At 37.6% G+C, this 19,781-nt stretch overlaps 1 protein-coding gene across 1 annotated transcript in view; it reads left to right on the forward strand.

The window, feature by feature from the left end:
• SHISA9 (shisa family member 9) overlaps window positions 1-19,781 on the forward strand; it is a 195,635-nt gene that overhangs the window by 172,228 nt on the left and 3,626 nt on the right. The window lies entirely within an intron of this gene.

Here is a 19,781-nt window from a genome sequence, read left to right on the forward strand (position 1 = left end):
CATGATCCCAACTGGGCTTGGGTTGGTGACCATGTTCTCACCAAGCTAGCCAGACCGCATATTGGCCAGTTTGTATCGGCTTTATGACAGCTGTGAGAAGAAACAGTAACTGACCTGACATCAGCCCCACCATATAAATTTAACCTATCAAATTTTTTTCAGCAAATAGACACAGATCAAATACACCCTGGACTGCATTCATGTCACAAAACCATAACATTTTTCATATGCTAAGGTTCAATTCTGGACTTACTGATCCACATAGAAGTTTAGTGAGTCCATTTCCCTTTACATTCATTGATAGTGGCTTGAGGGTGGATGCAGTTGCCCACAAAAGTAATTGAATAAGGAACATATATTTCTTATTTCTCTACGTGTTTGAAGCAAATCATATTGAAGTGTCGCTTGCTCTACATGATGATGCTGTTAGGAAGTCTGCTGTGCTTAAATCTCTTCTATAATGGGCGGTAGGCAGTGGGTAAAACATTCCTATTAGTTTGTAGCAACCAGAGTTAAAGTATATTAATAATCACCCATCCTAACACGGTCATAAGTGATGAGAAGTTTAGACAACCGAAAAAGTGATGCTTTACCACAGGCAGTATTAAATTAACATCCACACAGCTGCTTCCTTCTGAACTACAGCTGTCCTAAAAATTTGGCTGTCTAATTTTAGAAGTCAGCCACTCATCCTTCAGTGACTGGCTGCTGTGCAAATTCAGTTGTGAAAATCTAGCGAGCCATAGTAATCTCTGTTCTGGATTCTCTTCTGGACCTGCATGATATTCAGTATTGAATATTCAAGCATTTGTGAACACAAGAAGCAACAGGGCCATTGCTATTAATTTGCATTTTGTTACTGAATGTAAATAATCAATACCTTGGGACAATGAAGCAAAGCCGAGCCCTAGGAAGCTTTTTTAAGCTTCATCACAGACTCCAACTCCTATAGCTTAGCAGAGTGGAATTTGAAGTTGGACTGCTCACACATTTGTGCAATGCAACATGTGCATTGTGGAGTGTCTGATTCAGCTCAAAAGGGAAAGAGAAGAGAATTGAAAAGGCCAACATGGGTATACTTCATTTAAACAGTAAAATTATTTTTATGTCAACCAGTTCCACCTCACAGCCAAATCCTTACACACCCAATAGAATAGGATATTTTCCTCATTTCTTGTGAGAATTTTTTTTCACTTGTTGCAGCCTCCAGAATTCCCCCATTTGGGTGGTCCTAGTGGATGAAAAGTTGACCATGAGTCAGCAATGTGCCCTTGCGGCCAAGAAGGCCAATGGTATCCTGGATTGCATTAGGCAGAGTGTTGCCAGCAGGTTGGAGGAGGTGATCCTCCCCCTCTATTCGGCCCTGGTGAGGCTGCATCTGGAGTGGTCTGTCCAGTTCTGGGTCCCCAATATGAGAGAGGCATGGAGCTACTGGAGAGAGTCCAGCGGAGGGCTACTAAGATGATTAGGGGACTGGAGCATCACTCATATGATGAAAGGCTGAGAGCTGGAACTGTTCAGCCTGGAGACAAAAAGGCTGAGGGGGAGATCTTATCAGTGCATATAAGCATCGAAGGGAGGGTGCAAAGAGAATGAGGCCAGACCCTTCTCAGTGGTGCCCAGAGACAGGACGAGAGGCAATGGGCACAAACTGAAACACAGGAAGGTCCATCTGAACATAAGAAAAAACTTTACTGTGAGGGCAACTGAGCACTGGAACAGGTTGCCCAGAGAGGTTATCTAGTCTCCTTCCTTGGAGATATTCAAAAGCTGTCTGGATGTGGTCCTGGGCAATGTGCTGTACATTACCCTGCTTGAGCAGGGAGGTTGGACTAGATGATCTCCAGAGGTTGGAAGGGTTCAACCTCAACTATTCCATGATTCTGTGAAGTGGCCAGTGGCTACTGGCCAAATTCACCTTTTCCTCTTGCTGTCTGCTAGCATTTACATCTGAATAATCTGAGGACATTCTGTGCCTATCTGGTTTTCACAAACGAGTGCTTGGGGTACAAGGTAAAAGTGAGCTGAGATTTATTTACTGTATTCCTCACTGCAGCAGAATTTCACTTTCCTCCTACTTAAACATGTACACCTCCACACGTACACCTCCATGGAATAACCAGTAGAAGGCAAAGGGCCCTTTGGAAACAAGGCAGAACAAATGCATGCCCTGAAATAATGGATAAGCAATCCAGCTCCTTGCATCTCTAACCTACCTGATTGGTGCACTCTGTTGGTCCATTACTTGCCAATTTGTATTGAGTCCGAGAATCTTTTTTCAAAAGAGAGAAATTTCTCCCACCAGGGAATGTCAGAGACTCTATCTGAGGTAAAAGGGTTCTGCAAGCTCTTACTTAAGATCAGTCCTACCAGAAGTGGCCACTGAATGTTGCTGTCTAAACACTAAACTCAGTGTTTAGGTATTTTAATTTTTTGGTCGCCTGAGATGACATGATCCTGGTTTTCTTTGGCGCTTTTGCAGTATTTGATTATTTATGTGAAAAGTGCAGAAAGTAGTTTTTCTGCATAAATTATACTTATTTCCAGTTCATCAACTGTGCTTTTACTCCATGCTTAAATGGTTATTGCTCATTTAAGCAATCCTGACACGCCTAATGCTTCAAGTGGATTGAGACCATGTATCTGAACACCTTCATGAAATTCAAGTCCTAGGACATACTAAATACAAGGGTAGCTCATCACAAACTTTTATACACATCACTTGGACATTCATTCAGAAAGCATGAACAGTCCAACTTCAAATTCCACTCTGCTAAGCTATAAGAGATGGAGTCCCTGCTGTAGCTTAATAAAAGTTTCGTAGGGCTCAAATTAGCCTTACTGTCCTGAGGTATTAGCTATTTTCATTCATCCATTTTGGACAAAGGTCTGCAAATCTGACTCAGTAATAGTTAATTTCTGAGTTTCAGGTAGTGCAAAATGGCCAATTTTCTTTAGAACTTCTTAAAACAAACAAACAAAAAAAAGACAAGAACAAATTCCTCCAAGCTCCCAAACCTGATCTTTGTAAGCACTGCAAGACTGGGGAAATGATTACCCAGCTGCTGGAGAGGTGCATCGACATGCATGCAAAACCTGAGAACATAAGCATTTTTATAGTGTAATATGATTTTTTATTTCTTTTATAAAATTTCCTCTCCCACACAGATGCACACACAGAACTATGAGGAACTGACTGAGCAAGCCTTAAGAGGAAATAACTCAGCTAGTTTATATTTTTGCCAAAAAATACCCCCACCAAAACCACAATGGATAGAATTCCTCCCTGAAACTAAGACTCAGAAAGCCTTCAGTGATGCTGGGAGTTGTAGTCTCCTGTGAAAACGAAATCAAATCTAATTGATTGGCTATAGTGAAGCAAGGAGGAGGATATAATTAGGAGTGGACTCATCACTACATTTCAGAGTCTATGGCTCCCAGCATTTTTTGAAGCTTTCGAGTTTTTTATCCCAAAGGAAAATGTTAGACTGTTCTCCAGCTCTGCTTGCAGCTGCAAAACCCCAAAGTGAGCTTCTGCAAATATGATGCTCAAAGAATAAATATCTCCTGTTCTGATCACTGTTGCTGTGTAGAAAACATTGTGGCTGTAAGGGTGCCAATGCACAAGCCAACATCTCCCTCAAAAAGCATATGAGAAAGCTGTCCAGTTTGTCCTTTACACCTACACACACAGAAGGATCCAAATGGGAAGGAAATTATCATAAGGTTAACTGTAAGGAGTTATCTTTGAATCATCCTGTCTAGTGTGAAACTTGGTAGTGCATGACAGGAAGCCTTCTCTCAAGCTTCGGATCTTCGATTTGCATACAAATTATTCTAACTCTGTGTTGATATAAGAGCTGTCTTATGAGAATAAATGTGACTTCACAGTTTCCCCCTAAGAAGCCGACACCTATCTCACCAAAAGATGAGACTCTGCATTGTTCCATATAGTCCACTGTGCTCTGTCTCAGGGGCCTGTGTACAAAGACAGGAAGGGCTGGAAAGAAATACTATGATTGGAAAAATGCTACTATGGAAACACACAACAGGGAAAAAGTTCTCAACATGCATTCGCAGGGGATGATACAGTTAACTTTTTAGAAAAACTAGAACTACAGAGTTATTGGACACAATACATTTGTGTTACTTTACTTTCGTATATGAAGCACACTGTTACACTGATGGATAAATAGTCATGTTTCTTCAGAAGGTTTAAAAAGGAATTGCTTTTTCATTCCAAAGACTAAAGAAATCTTCAGCTACTACTTCCATAAGTAATTGCACAAAACTGGATTAAATATATGAGACACGGGAATAGCTCAGTGGATGTAATGCCCAGAAAACAGACACAGAGTTACAGATTAAGGCATCATTTGTCATATCCAGAGGGTGATTCAGTTAATGATTTCATATATCTGGAGGTATGTTCAGTGTCTTGCATAATGCTAGACTAGGCAACTTGCCTGATTCAACACTGAGGCTATGGATCTATCTCAAGGAAATATGACATAAAAGCTTGACAGCTTTTTATTATTATTATTTATTTAATCCAGTGTGGCTGGAGTATTTGGAGCTTTTGGATGCTCATTTGCTAAGGAAGTCTTTCATACTCTAATCCCTGCTTCTCCTTCAGGTACAGAAGAAGAAGGTACTAACACAGCCTGTGTTAGTAAACCTCACTTTAGCAAGCCCCTGCTACTGCTGTTCTCATTTCCCAAATAGATGAATTGCCTGTGTCACTTATTCCAGTTATGTCTTTCTGCCAAGACTCCCACAACTTCACATCCTGCTCCGTTTGTGCAGACTTCCAAGACCTGTTCTTGCTCCCATTGAATCATTTAATTTTTTTCTCCTCCATTTACCAAATCAGTTTCTGATACCCCTAGGCACTTTGTCAAAGGCAAATAAATCTGCTGCGGATCTCTATCTCCACTTTATTATGCAGCACACTAAATTCTTCTTCTAGTGGATGGTAGCTATACTTTAACTCTTGAGTAAGCATATTATCTGTGCAAGGCCTCAGCATTTGAAGCAAGATCAGCTGCATTGCTGACATTCTTTTACAGTATTTTAATAAACATTTTACCATAAAATCTGTGGGGTGATGTTCTTTCTGGGGCTGGGGAATTCTGCTGCAAGTAATCAGACATTAAAACAGCCATTGCCCATGCCATCCTTTAGCAAATAAACAGAGCTGTGAAAAGGTAACTCTTTGGGGATATGTTGTTCTTAGCAGAAGCAACATCTCGGCTGCTGGGAGGAAATTAGAAACAATGCTTGTTTAAAAAAAGGTAGTTTTAACACCAAAATAAGATGCTCATAAACAATTCCATCTATGTTGTCTCATTTTAAGACTTTAATAATGCATTCAGCTTGAGAGAGAACAGAAATTTGGCCTTCAGGTCAATTTAGTTGAAGTTTCTCTCAGGATTTTTAATTTGCTAAGTTTGAGTCACATCTAGTGAATTTATTTTGACTATATGTTATCCACTGCCTGGTTTTATCATAGATAAAGAATGTTTATAAGGATCTATCAAATTCTCAATCAATTTTTCATGACAAAATGGCAAGTTTAAATTCGGGCATCTAATTCCTGTGTTTGAAACTGACATTTCTTCCACCAAAGTTCCCCATGATGGATGATTTTTAAACAGCTATTATTTCTTATTACCAGCATATATGTTAAAACAGTAAACATGAAACACTCACCAATGAAGTCATAAAAGTTCAGATTAGAAATACCACTTGTTTATCTGTTTATAATTATACTTTATATAGAAATCACATCCTCCTACTGAAAATTATGTTGGCTCACTGGCAACTGGTTGAATTTTAAAATCCTTATTTGAGAACGGATCAAAATGAAGTAAAACTACATGGCTCCATATCTACTTTTCACAATGCACAACATGCAGTTCTAAAATTAACAGCAAGATGAGTCCAGGTGGCCTGCTAAATAGTGTTGGTCTTTTAGGTTTCTCTACTGTGTTTTGCTAATGACAGTATTCTTCAGAGGGAACAAGTGAACAACAACCAGCTTCATCTCCATCTATTGAGATCAGTGGTGGCCAGAGGAAAGAACCTAGTAAATCCAAATCAATCATGACTCTTTCAAACCTGTTTCCACAAGCTATTAATGAATTATGCACAAGATTTTTTACAGATTAACTGATATGAGGACATGAGTGAAGTGAAACCTTATGCTTAGACTATATTGCTAAATAAAAATTGTAGCAGGTGAACCAATACAAAACAAAGCTCAGCTCAAGCAAAGAGAAAGTCTGACAATGCTCAGCAAGGTTTCATTTGCAACCCCTCTTAACCATCCTCCTCAGTAACTATTTTATTCTGCAGTGCAGACATGCTCTACATATAACCACTCTTCTCATTCTGTGGTGCAGACTGGTTATTTAAGAGGAGGGACTGGTCATAGAGAATGTGAAAACAATTGTGAATACTTATATATAAATAGCAATATTGTGGGGACTCAGCTAATGTCTAGATTTGATTTGAAGAATGACTTTTAAGTTCCAATTACGGAGGCTACACATTGATTATATTGGTTGCTTTGAACATACTCTGTTTTTTTCCTCACAGACTGTTAGCTGTGCAAAACTCATTTCGTCTAAGACAATATTTTTGCAGTACGAGCTTCATACAGCTGCTCAGCATGTGATAGCCCATGACTGATTCCCAGAGGTGCCAAATGATTACAGCTCACAAGTGTATTGGAGGTCCAAATACCCACATTTTATTTTTCATAAAATAGAAATTTTGAGAATCTGTTTCAAGTTCATCATCATTTTTACATACCTGCAGTGTTTAAAAAGTGTTTTATTTTTATCACCATGAAGGTTAAGTTCTAAGTGAGTTAACTTTGGATGAATTCTGGGGAAAAAAATCTTGAAGGAATTTTCTTGAATTAAATTAATAGTTAACTAGGGACTATATAGTCTAACTAGGGACTTTCAGGAAACTACTTTTATTCGTTGAATATTCTTTCATGCTGACAATATTCATAGAGAAATCAGGTTATAGTTAACATTAAGTCTTGAGCTAGCATTTTTTCTTTCTAAATTGCAAATGGTGAAAGTGAAAAGTGTCTTTTCAAGGAAGGGTTTTGATTCAAATTTTCACAAAAACTGACCAAAGACAGCAAGAAGAATGAAAGACAAGCCGGAGAGAGAGCAGAGTTCTGAAATCACACTATAATCAGTAGATTTAATCCAGGACTAAATTTAGGAATTTTGGTTTTGGGAAACAAATTTGGTGAGAAATAGATTCCAGCTCACACTTTATTTCCCATAGTTCTACTGGTTATTTCTGTATTTAAATATTACGCCTTCAAAGTACACCAGAATCTGCCTCCATGCAGACAATAGAGCTTTAAACTATTTCTTTCAAGGATGTTGCATTTACAGTGTTTGTGGTATGAAGGTGCACACAGGCTTGGCTTGATAATTTTAACCAGTTATGAGGACTACTTTGTTGCAATATTTAAGTAACCAAATAATACTTTTTTTTGTTCTAACCAAAGTTGTAACCTCAAACCAGAGAAGCTTTGATAGTCTTCAGCTTTGTACATGGATATATGTCCATGTACAGTAGTGTGATTTTTTTTCAAAATCACCCTTGAGAACCAACGAAGACCAGTAAGACGAATGACAGGAATGAACCTCTTATTAAAAATATAATATAAATAGCAACTCCTAGCTATCTGCTATTTCAGCTCTGCAAAGGATGTTCTAAAGAGAGTAAATGTGGTTAAGAAAGAAATTACACAGATAAAAGCCACAGAGATCATTGCTTTACTCCTACACATTTATACTATAATAACAAAGGGCTCAAGGCATGGAAGGAGGAAGAGCAATGACATAATTTGTAATGCACACTGTTAATTTCTCCACAAGTCCTTCCCCTGACACATTTTTTTGAAGGAGGACAAGAAGAGGAAAAGAAAAGCTGAAAAAAATTAATCTCTCTGATATATTAGCTATGTGCTATAACATCAAAAATCCCCATTAAGATATCAGTTTCTCACATCATAACAACAACATTAAATACAATTAGTAACTTTTATAGCATGAAAGTTTGCAAAGCTTTCTAGACTATGAAAGGTGCTACTGTGAAAAGTTCACCTTCCCTTGCAAAAATCCTCACTGTAGTGGGGAAGGTAGATTCTGCAGCTGAACCCTGACAGGCTTATGCAGTTGGTGCTCCTTTTCACAAGTGATGGCTATGATTACAACTCCTGGCAAGAAAAGTACAGGCAGGAGCTGAACACTCTAGTATGGCAGAAGCCTTGTGCATGTGTGTACTATTAAATATCCGGTTAAGAATACTTCCTAACCGATTCTTCCTTGACTGTCTGTCAAGAATGCTTTTGCTGTATGCATGGTTCTGTTCATAATAGGCATTAGTTCAGCTTTGGCTTTGGGTGTTCCTGATTTGTGTGAAAATCTTACGAAACATTTTCTTCTGAAAGGGCAAGTTTGGCAATTGCCAATGAACCTTTCATCTTTTCAGTTTGACACACATCTCTGCTTTCACAAAAGGATTTGGAAACCTCTGAAAATTATGCACAAGTTAAAGACTTTCATAATAAAAATTCCACAAGAAGAGTAGGAAAGGACAAGAAAAATCCAGAATCAAATGTGTGTAAATACAGCTATGGACATACTTTTTAATTTTCTTGCCATCACATAATTATTCGCTCTTAAAAGACAGTCTTTCTAATAGAAGGTATTGAAAAAATGATCTCTCTAAAAGAAATACCACAGCTAATTTTTAAAAAAACTTGACTTGAATACAGAACAGTGAATGCTGAAAAATCTTTAGAATTATAGCAGTTAAGAAACAGATCAAATAAAAATTACTCCTGCAAAAACAGTTATATTGCTGTGACTTTTCTTCATTTAACCAGTACCACTCAAAAATCTTAAGAGCTACCTCCCATATTCAGAAATAACTGTGCAAATCTGGCATGCTGCCAATTGAAAGACAGGCAAATGCAGCTTGCTTTCAGCATTATGGTATGTCCTTGCTATGTAAGTTGCATTCAGAGACCTGAACTGGGTCTTCTGTGTCCTCATGCAGCTTTCTACAACATTGCAAACAGTATTTGTAGCCAATTCAGATACATGCTAAAAAGTTATAACCAGCAGTATACTAAACAAAACAAGAGTGCAATAAAAAAAAACGAAAACTGAAAATGAAATTTAGCACACAGAAGAATGCTAACAGTGATGAGAAAAAAATGTTCAGAAATTAGGCTTATGCCAAGAGTCATTATCCTTACCAATCAATGTGGTCAGGAATAGAACAGCTTTTCCAGTCAATGTTAAATAAGATAAATTGACATTTTTAGGTGAAAACAAACATGTATTTTCAGATGCTGAATCACATTCCAGAACACAGCAAAGCTTTTCTTTGTGACCCATACAGCGTGCAGTGCAGTCAGCCGGGACAATCCACTTGGCTTGTGGTCCACCCCCAGGAGCAAGGGCTGTGTATGGAAGGGCTGAATTGTTCTGGCTGTGGTAGTGGGGCCTCTCACTGTGCAGGAGTGCACAGTTATTCCGCAAATGTGCAATTACAAAGTGCTCCTGGAATAGTTAGGAAGCCCTGCCCTTAAACAAACAGAAGGTCCTCACCCAACCAAAAGGATTACAAACAATTTCATATTATTTTTGCTGTAAAAAAGCACTGCTGTAAACTTTTGACATGGGGTTTTCCAAAATGAAGTGTTAAAAACTATTCATTAAAAAAGCAAACATATTTAAGATACGGATGAATTGGAAGAAACCTTTTAAACAAATCTCTTAAAATGTTAACCTCTTTGGCTTTGGACAGTATTTTTAGAAAGCAACCCAAACCCTCATTTCTTATAATCACTTTATGCTGCAGTCATGCTTTATTCAGAAGTAAGCATGACAGTATGACTGATTAGATTTCTATTTCAAAAGGCAAGTTTTCTTGCTGTATATAAGGTTTCCAGTAAAACTCATGCTGATAAATAAGTCTAAATAAGCTAAAATTAAATAAATACTTCATAGCAAAAGTTTTCATGTTCATTTGCCATTGTAGAAGCCATAAAGAACATGAGCTTAGCGGCCTCTAGGAAAAAAATAATGGAAAAACAGATTTACAGTTACAGCACAGCCACTGGCTTGCATTTTCAAAGAAACCTCAGAGATTTGAATACATAATTCTCTTAGAGTTCTTTTACAATTTCATCCATTGGTTCAAGCACAGAACTGGCAATCTTATTTCCTTCTCAAGTTTATCATTCATTGCATGCTACTGAAATAGCAACTTAATATATTGATGCTTGAGTTTAAAATACTAAATCGCTTGAGGATATAGCTAAAATAGTGTGATCTTGATCCATCTATCTGCATGTAACAGATTTCAGGTCTCCTGAAAAAATCTATAATTTTAAGATTAGTTTAACATCATGCAGCCACTGTTTGTCTCTGTGTTGACAGAATCTATTGATTCTGGTAGGTCAGAAATGCTCTGGCTCTCTTACACTTGTTAGATATGAGTATCCTGCATTTCACTAGTCTCAATGTTAGGTACAGCACATGTGTAAGTGCCTGGAGTAATTTGACCAAAACCAAACCATGACATCACTGCAGCACCTTGCAAAACTGAATTATAAATACCTTTAATACCATGTAAATCAATGCAGTCCCCATTGGACAAGCTGTTTTACATATCCAGAGAGAAACCTGCTCAATCTTATGAAGTAAATAAATGTTTATAAAGAGAAAAAATAGCCTCTTCAGTGCCATGTTTTTTGAGAATGTTAGAAGAGGAGTGCTTCTGTTTATGGACACATGGGCACTCCTATGTTCTGGGGAAAGGTAACCTGATACATGAGGTAGCACTCATGATGTCTGGTGCCTGAGGAGTTAATCAAATTCTGTCTCAGTATCCCCAGCCAAGCAGCAGCCTTCACTGTCTGTACTAGATAAAGAGAACATTGCTGAGACTGGAGGATCTAGTTACCAAGTCTAATTACATCCGTATTCTAAAGCACTCCTAATGTATTTCAAAATCCAGAAATATTCTCTGGCCTCTTCAGACTTTCAGAAACTGTCATAAAACTAATCAATAAAAGAGAAGAAATGTTTGGGCCTACAAATTTATGTTTCATCATTTCTCATATCATGAAAGTAGAATCTTATTTTACTGGAAAACAAAATGCAGGCTTGTGTCTGGAGGTGGACAACCTCCTTTCAAACATCTACAGAAGAAAAGGCTGATACGATATGTCTTTTCATGCTTGGTCTCTCTCCAGATCACTATGAGAAATGTGTAAATAGATGAAGTGGTAAAGTGGGCTAGGAGAGGAATAACAGAAGCACAAACAGCAGGTTCTACCAAAATTATGAAATTAATTTATGTCTGATTCTGAGCATTATGTATTTTTCTTTGTTTAATACCTGTCAGTAATAAGGAATAAAAATCATGAGAAAGAATCCACAGACATAACATGTTATCTTCCTTTTCAGGACTTCTCAAATAAAGACAAACTGGTAGAATTTTGAGGAAAGAAAGGTAAATACTTAGGACAGAAGTGAATGCACTGCAGCCTACCACCTGCATTCTGTGTTCTCAGAGCTTGATACAAAAATGGAAAGGGAGGGATGCCAAAACTGTTTCAAATGTCTTATGCCCTTTCCTGGAATTCAGGATGGCTTATAGTTGCTCTAACTTACATGTAGTCACTTCATTGCCCCCAAGGGACAAGAACAGCTAGTGACCAACCACGAGGGCACTATGTCGCTTCTTCTTGGCCTCACTAGAATGTGCAAGTGTATCATGTCATCCTGCCCATCGCTGGAGTTATATGAGCAGGGTCATGTCTACCTTCAACATCCAGCTGTATTCTGTTTTCCAACAGCCTTCATGCTAGGCAAATACAAAAACCAATTCTGTTATGTTCTGTGATGCCTGCTGAACTACTTAATTAAAAAGCAGGTCAGTAGTTATTTGTTTTACTTGATGGAACATGAGAAACACCAGAAAGGTATTTGATTATATTCCTATTTGAACACATTGTCTTAGAGAGCAAATGAAGAAGCAACACACACAGTCAGACATGATCAACAAAAGCAACACCAAAGCCAGTGTCCTAATAGTTCCCAGGGAGAAATTCTAATGTTGTCTTTGAGCCAGGATTCATTAGCCTTGAGTCTTCTCTTGAGTTTTAACTTTCATTACTTGGAAATAGAAATGCAAGGTTCTCCTAGCTTTAGGTAACTACACTAAAATCTAAGCAAAGACATAGCTGTGGAAAGGAAGCCTTATTACATTAAAAATTACATAGAGATAGCTTTGCTATGACACACAAAATATCCACGAATAGGTAGTTAGTCTGTTGTAGCTGTTACCTGCTTTATCAGTGTAGTCATTTCACTGCTATCTTGTTCTCAGCACTTTCATTTGCTTGCTGTTTGTATCTCCAGTCCTAAATTTGGAAGGCAATCTCTTTGTGGCTAGAATAAAACTCTGCGTTTCAGAGCAGTCCTTAAAATATGTTCAAATAACAGCCAGTTCTGTGAAACCTGAACTGAGAAATGGGGTTTCCTATACATTTGTATCGTCTGACTGATTGCAAGCTCCCATTGAAGCTATTTTTGTGTTCAGAGCTCACTCCTCTGGGGATTCTCCTCTCTCATTTGGAAGGTTTCTTTCCACAACCTAGATGCCTACTTTCATGAAATTTCCAGGACATAACTGTCTTTCAGGATTCTTCACCTCTATCATATCTGTAAGAAGTGGTCCAAGGATTCAAAGCTGTTTTTTGCACCAACAAAGATAAGAGCATTGTCAATGTACTTTTGCTGAGGAAAGAATGAAAAATATTGCTTCTGGATTATCCAAAACCTCCTTATGGAGTTCTACTTTCCACACAGAAATACTTGTAACTGCAAAATTTTACAAGAAAATATTTTATCGTATTTTGACAGACAGAGAAAGCATCGCACAATGCTAATGCACATTCACAGGACTGCTTATGCCAAAAGTGTTTACATGGCCATCTTGAGGGTTACTTAACCTAGGGAGCAGGACAATATTACACAGCTCTAGGGGTATTCACAGCACAGATAGCATACATTCAAATAAGCACACTAAGAAATCTTGTTCCTGTTACAGCCCAAGGGGCCTTTGTGACCGATTTTCAATGAAACAATTTCACCCATGGTATTTAGATAGTAAGCAATTCATTAGCTTATGTACTTTTGTTACATAATTGTGGATTAAGAACAAATATATGAAACTCTCAAGTTTGTCCATGGATGATCATCAAAGAAAGATCCAAGCTTGGCTCTGTTAGTGACAGATTTAGGCAGAATGGTGAAACTTGAATCAAAAAAATGCCATCAATAGCTCTTTCATTTCTGGCCACCTAACCTATAAGTGCCTAAATTCATTGAAATTTTCCCTGACTTCCCTATCCCAAGCAGCTTAGTAGCTATCTCCTTTCTAAATCAAAATGGAATTCAGGGATAAGGCAGAGGCCTGCATCTGAACAGTCCCAATCAGACACATTTAACGGATACTGGTGCAGCCAAGATCATAAAACAAATAGTTGCGGTCACTTTTTTAAGATATCACTGGATTCAGACATGAGTGAGTAGTGGTGTGATCAACCTTTTAGATGACAGGTCCATGGCTCTACTCCTCTTCCAACTCAGTGAGATTTAAATCTACATCCTCTACAGTACCCAACTTCTACCAGGATTGTCCCCACCTAGATTCATATCCTTGAACTTGTGTCAATGAGCAGAAGAAAATTCAAAATTTATCAGACTAGGAAGAGAAAGCCTCTCTTTAGCTGAATAGTTAAGGCACTCAGTTGAGGAGTCCTGCTTTTGATCCTTACACTATTTCTACATTTTATCAGTTATGCATTCATGCACAGCAGGAACAAAACGACAAGATTTCCTCCCTCCCAAGCACATGCCTTAAATCACATTTTTGGATTAGAAAATGTTCCTATTTCAACATTTTTTCCAGATGAAAAGCCACAACAGTAACTAAACTTGTGTGTGCGTTACCTTAAAGGAGTAAAAACCTTACCAAAATATTGAAACAGAGAACATTTGTATAATTAGCTGCCAAGACTGGAGGGAGGGAACACAAAGGATAGCATTCAGAATTAAAGCCCTTATTCTACCATTGCTCATTTGCCAATTTTGCGATTCTAATTCTTTACTCCTTTTGCAAACATGACAGTGATATCTTTAAATTCTATTTTACTGATTTATATACAGAAGCCAAATGCAAAAGGCACTTTACTATAGTGTCTTTCATCTGAAAACTGAGCATGCTCTAAAAACAGCAATTAATCTTCATAATACTAAACTACCTCCTCCAATGTGTTAACAGCTCATTTTACAGCTGGTGAAACCAAGGCAGAGGAAAGTTGAGTCATGTACCCAAGGTCACATAATAATCCATCCTGTAAATCCAAAACATCCCTTTCCAAGCTTAAAGTCCACAAAATATTTGTAGGGACTGGCTAAGAGGGAAAACGAACTTCCTGAAATTCACAGGTAATTTTTAAAGTAGCTGGCATCAACATACTGTAAATATGCTTTTCTTGATAAAATATTTTTTACAAAACCATGCTCAGCGTTACATCTTCTGAATCTTTTCTGGACTTGAAAATTAGAAATGATTAAAATGTTTCTACACTATATTAGCACCAGGTTATTTGCACTGGGGCACAGCACAGTGGTCTTGTAACAACTATAATCTAGTAGTCAACATGCAAGAATGAAATCTGCTTCAAGACTTGCCAAAAGCCCTTTTCCACAATCTGTGATTTTGTTTTATGAATCCCTTTTTGCCACATATTTGCTGAGATGGTATTTCCCCCACTCAGTTTTGACATGTGTCTATGTGTAAGTATGCACATGCATGATTAAAAGAAGCCTATTTTAAAGAACTAAAAACATTAGATGAAAAGAAATGTTAGCAAAACAAATGTTAGTAACTTCTACAGTGCAATCCAATGCACCACTAATGTCTCCATTGTATACTGCATTAGTGGCTGAAAATAGGATTTTGAGGCATGTACTTAGTATCCATAACAATCACTTACAGGTGTGTTCATGCCTCTATTTTAGCCATTTTATGCCGATTTATATATATAAAACAGTGGAAATTAGTAAAAGAATGATTCAACCTTGCAGAACATTCATAACTGATGTGCAAAAGCTTGCTGGGAAAACCTGATATCAGCCATTTACATTGTTACCCCCAGGATGCAGAAGGTGTATGTCAAATTGTGCAGTAGCAAAACTAAGAAAGCAGAATTATTCCAAAAAGTTTGGGGGCAGAGGGTCTGCAAAGGCTGGAGAGCACGGTATACAGTGCCTGGTGCACAGGTGGAGGGGAGGAGCAGCTCTCCAGCCAGCAGCCCAAGGGAGGGAGCACTGCCCTAGCCCAGCTGGCTAGCCACATTCCTGCTCTTTGCCTCCCTCCTCTCTTGCAGTGCTTCCTCAGCCAGATTTGTTCAGCCTACAGCTGCGTTTATGGGTCCTGTGCTAGGGTCCCGGGCCAGGGGCTTCTTGACTTCTTGGAGAACTTTCAAGCACAGGATCACAATTCTGCTTGCTTATGTGTGTACTCAGAAAAAAGAGACTGAGAGCAGGTATTTTCATTAATCTCTTTGCACATTCATAAAGAAGCTGGGCAGGGTTTGGTCACTGGCTCCAGGCTACATACAAAGCAGCTTTAATGAGGTAAAATATCTTTTTATGTCCTCCTCTCTTCTACCTTAAAAATGAGCAAAGAATCAAATCACACCTGCAGAGAGGGCCTAAAAGATACTGAAAATTGCAATGGTCAAATGACTTCAGCTAAAATAAAAGCTGAAACACAGCTCATTATCTCATTCTTAGACGGGAAGAAGGCATACCTACAACCTACTTTTATACTTGGCTATGGAGTCCAAACAAACAACAGAAAGCGACCTTTTGGAAAACATGGTAACATATCTCCAGTGAAAAGGCCTATACATGTAACTTGAAGGGCAGAAAAAATCTTTCTTTTGTCAGAAGTTAGTTGACAGCAAGATTACAAATCTTAATTGGGTAATAATTTATAATAAATTTAGTTCATTTGGCACAAAGTGGAAATGAATTACTTTTAATTTAAAAATATACTTCCAGTAGAATTTGAACTCAAGACTTCTAGAAATGTACAAAAGAACACTGTTTACACTGTTCTTACACTGTTTTTACAGTCAACATCTACACAATCATCTAGGCATTATATTATATGCGTCACAGAAGTTACCAACACAGACGTTACTAACAAAATGCTTAAAATACATGGCACATTGCATGGAGTTATAGGAAACTCATATTCCAAAAGTCTTCTGAGATTTGCTCTGCATCCTCAACTCTAAGAAAGGTTCAGTAATATCTGTATAAGGAAATAAAAACTTTAATATCAGTTAATATTAATTTTCATTCCAAGTAAAGCTAATGAGATTTGGGGATTTTTGTTTTAAAGGAAAAATCAAATTTAGAAGTGCATTTTTATCCAGCTCATAATAAAATTACAAGCAGAGTATAATAAAATAGTAGTATTATTATGCTTTACAGGTCTATTTAGGGCATGAGCAAAGTAGGCACAGAAAAAAACACTAAACTAAGTATTTTTATTTTTCTGAAATGCTTTGACAATTTCTGGGGAAAGTTTCAAACAGAATTTATATATTTTCTAGCTCTTTAGAACTATTTTAAATAAATTTCTCTGGGAAATTTAAATTTTTTAATACTAAACTTTGTGTTTAGTGCCAGCTAGAATTTGACTAATTTTATAAAATTTGATCAAAATTTGTTCAAGTACTTTCTGTTCTCCACAATATCATGCACTTGAAAACTATAAGACATTAAATACTTTCCTAATATATACAGCCATTCCTAACTCCTCTCAACACTTTTTTCCTTGCAAGAAATATAACAGCAAAACCCCAAAGTATAATTACCCAGTCTCCTTCTAAAGTAGTCTAGAAAGCTTCTAAAACAGGCTAGCCATACAAGAGAGTGGATTAAGATATGAGACAAAGGCCTTAGTCTTTCCATGGAGGATAGGAAATGAATAGTAGCTAGAGTGCCAAGTAGAAGAATCCCATGGTTTTGCAGAGCTGCGAGCAATTTCACAGCTGTGGAAGCTCTAAACTTTCATGAAAAGCTGAACCAACACTAATTTTCAGTTGCCTCTGAATCCTTCAGATTAAATAAAGAGGCAATGTCCAGGTGCATGCACCTGAGGCCAGGTATGGAGGGGAGAGGGGATCCAAAGAAAAAGTTCACCACATGTGCAGCTTTTTGCAACTCTCTTACAAAACTAACTACTAGGCATATATAAGAAGTTCTCAGGTGAAAGACTGGAAAGCTTGGTTTGATCAGCACAGGTGCAAACAGCAGCTCTCCTGTACTACCGCTGCCACGTAGAACGTGGCCATTCACCATACCTTTGCCAGTTTTCTGCTTTACTTTCCTGATTAGTATTTACAGACCAAGGCCTGGGGGTTTTCTTCAAGCTCAGCTTCCAGACAGTAGTTGAGGAAGTCTCTAGAAAACCTCTTTGGATTAAATTAGTTAAAACCACTTTTAATGTAACTATATTTACAGAATTAATCATTTCACTTCCTGTATGATCTTCAATACGAAACAAATAAGCAGTTGAAAATTTTATACGTAATATGGCATATGCAAGAGCAAAAGCAGCCCCACAGATGTGTCATAGGAATAGTCCTCACGAGGCTGTTTTCTTTCTAGCTTGGTTTTCACATTAGGAGTATTGCTTATATGCAATAGCTAAACTATTAGACCGTAAATGGTAACACAATTTACTCTTCTGTGAGGACATTAATCTTAGTATGTTTGGAGGTCTGAGTAACATATCTAGATCTGACAAAATTCAGACAGCCAACACCATTGCAGGCAGAGGAAGAAAGTGTGAGTGAGAAAAAATAAAAAAAAAATAAGGAAGCAGCTTGGGCTATTTGAGGCCCTTCTGAGTTAGGCATGCAAAAGATAAAAATGTCATTAAAAAAGACAGGCCATACAAATAACTGCAACATATTTTAGCTCATTATCTATATAACCGTGTATCACAACCATTATTTTTCTAAATATAAGTCATTACCTAAGTTTTAATTGGTCATCAAGGATCTTGCTTATGTGAGACGAGCTGTTGCAGTGTAACTGAACAGATCAAATTAAAAGCACAAGCTTACAATTTTACTCTGTGCTTACATGAGATTAGCTTAGTTTTTCATTTTCCTATGCAAATTAAACCAATTTAAACATGAAATAGGCAGACAAATGTATCTATATTAGGAACTGGACATGATTAACTATACTGAATATCAATTACACAAGCTAGCGTGACTTTTTGTATACAGGCATGGTCCAAGTCATAGGACAGAGAAACTTGCTCCCCTAACCAGCTGACCTGTAGTGCCTTCGATGTGAGAACTTATACAAATAAAAACTTGGGTGTACATTCACAATGCCTTTTCTGCGACTATTTTTCTGAATGAATTTTTGATAGCACAAATCTTCATGAGAAATTAGCAATCAAGATAGCATTTCATCCTCATTTCTATTAAAATCATGTATAAAACTGTTTTGCAGCATTCAGTGAATAATAACAGATTAAGTAGGACAATCCATATTTGGAACTGGAAGAAGTTCTTCCAAGAAGAAGTAGATACAAGTTCTTGATTATTCAGATCACAAATTTCTAAATGAAAAAAACACCCCAAAACAAGAGCAAAACTTAGGAAGTCCTCTTTGTAACACGTCTATCAGCAATTGCAATTGCACATTTGTACTGAGATTAGAACACACCATTATCTATATCCTGTGATTTGTTCAAAAACGAAGATGCATTCTTTATTGCACCCCTAGGTTACAGAAAAGAATTCACTCACCAATTAAAAAAAAAGACAGATGGAGACAGGTAAGGCATATAAAGCCTAACTTTGCAGCATAAGCTCCTTGAAGAGCAATTTCAGTTCATCCGAGGGGAAACACCTCTTTAATGATGAATTTAAAGATTTAAGAACAAAGCCCAGTTGCACAATCATTATACAAAAATTTCCCTGAGACGATAAACAGCAACAGGTAATATTCTCCCATGCTGAGGGGCCAGGTCAAGGGGGATGCAGCACTGAAGCCTTGTTTTGAAGATTAACATGGTGCTTGTGGGAAATTCACTACCTTCATGTAAGGATTCGGTTCACAACTAGAGAGCAGGAGAAAATTCAGACAGCCAAAGAATCCTCTCAGCAATGCTGAGGGAGAGAAAAAAAAGAGGAAAAATAAACAAAAACAGTGTATGAACTAGAAATCTCCTCATCACAAAGGAAAGAGGTGCTGAGCTGTACAGACAGCTAGACACACAAGGCTTCAGCAGAGAAGTCTTGTGTGATGTAGCTTCAATGAAAATGGATGGATCTAGCTGGGGCACAAAAGTCAAATCCAGGCTGATACAATCATATATTCAAAGCAGACCGCTGATGATTAACACATGACCATGCTGATTAATCTACGTATCTGATACTATCTTAAACCACATTTCTAGAAGTGGGGGAAATAAACCCTCTTCATGTATAAGACAAGGTTCTAAAACATTAAATTGAGTTAAACTCCCCCTAAGTCCCTGATGCACAGTCTCAAAATTTAAATGAGGTGCTGCACTGCTGCAGAATGCCTATAGCTTCCTGACGATGGTTC

The sequence above is a fragment of the Dromaius novaehollandiae genome, chromosome 14 (assembly GCF_036370855.1).
Source record: "Dromaius novaehollandiae isolate bDroNov1 chromosome 14, bDroNov1.hap1, whole genome shotgun sequence".
NCBI lineage: Eukaryota > Metazoa > Chordata > Aves > Casuariiformes > Dromaiidae > Dromaius > Dromaius novaehollandiae.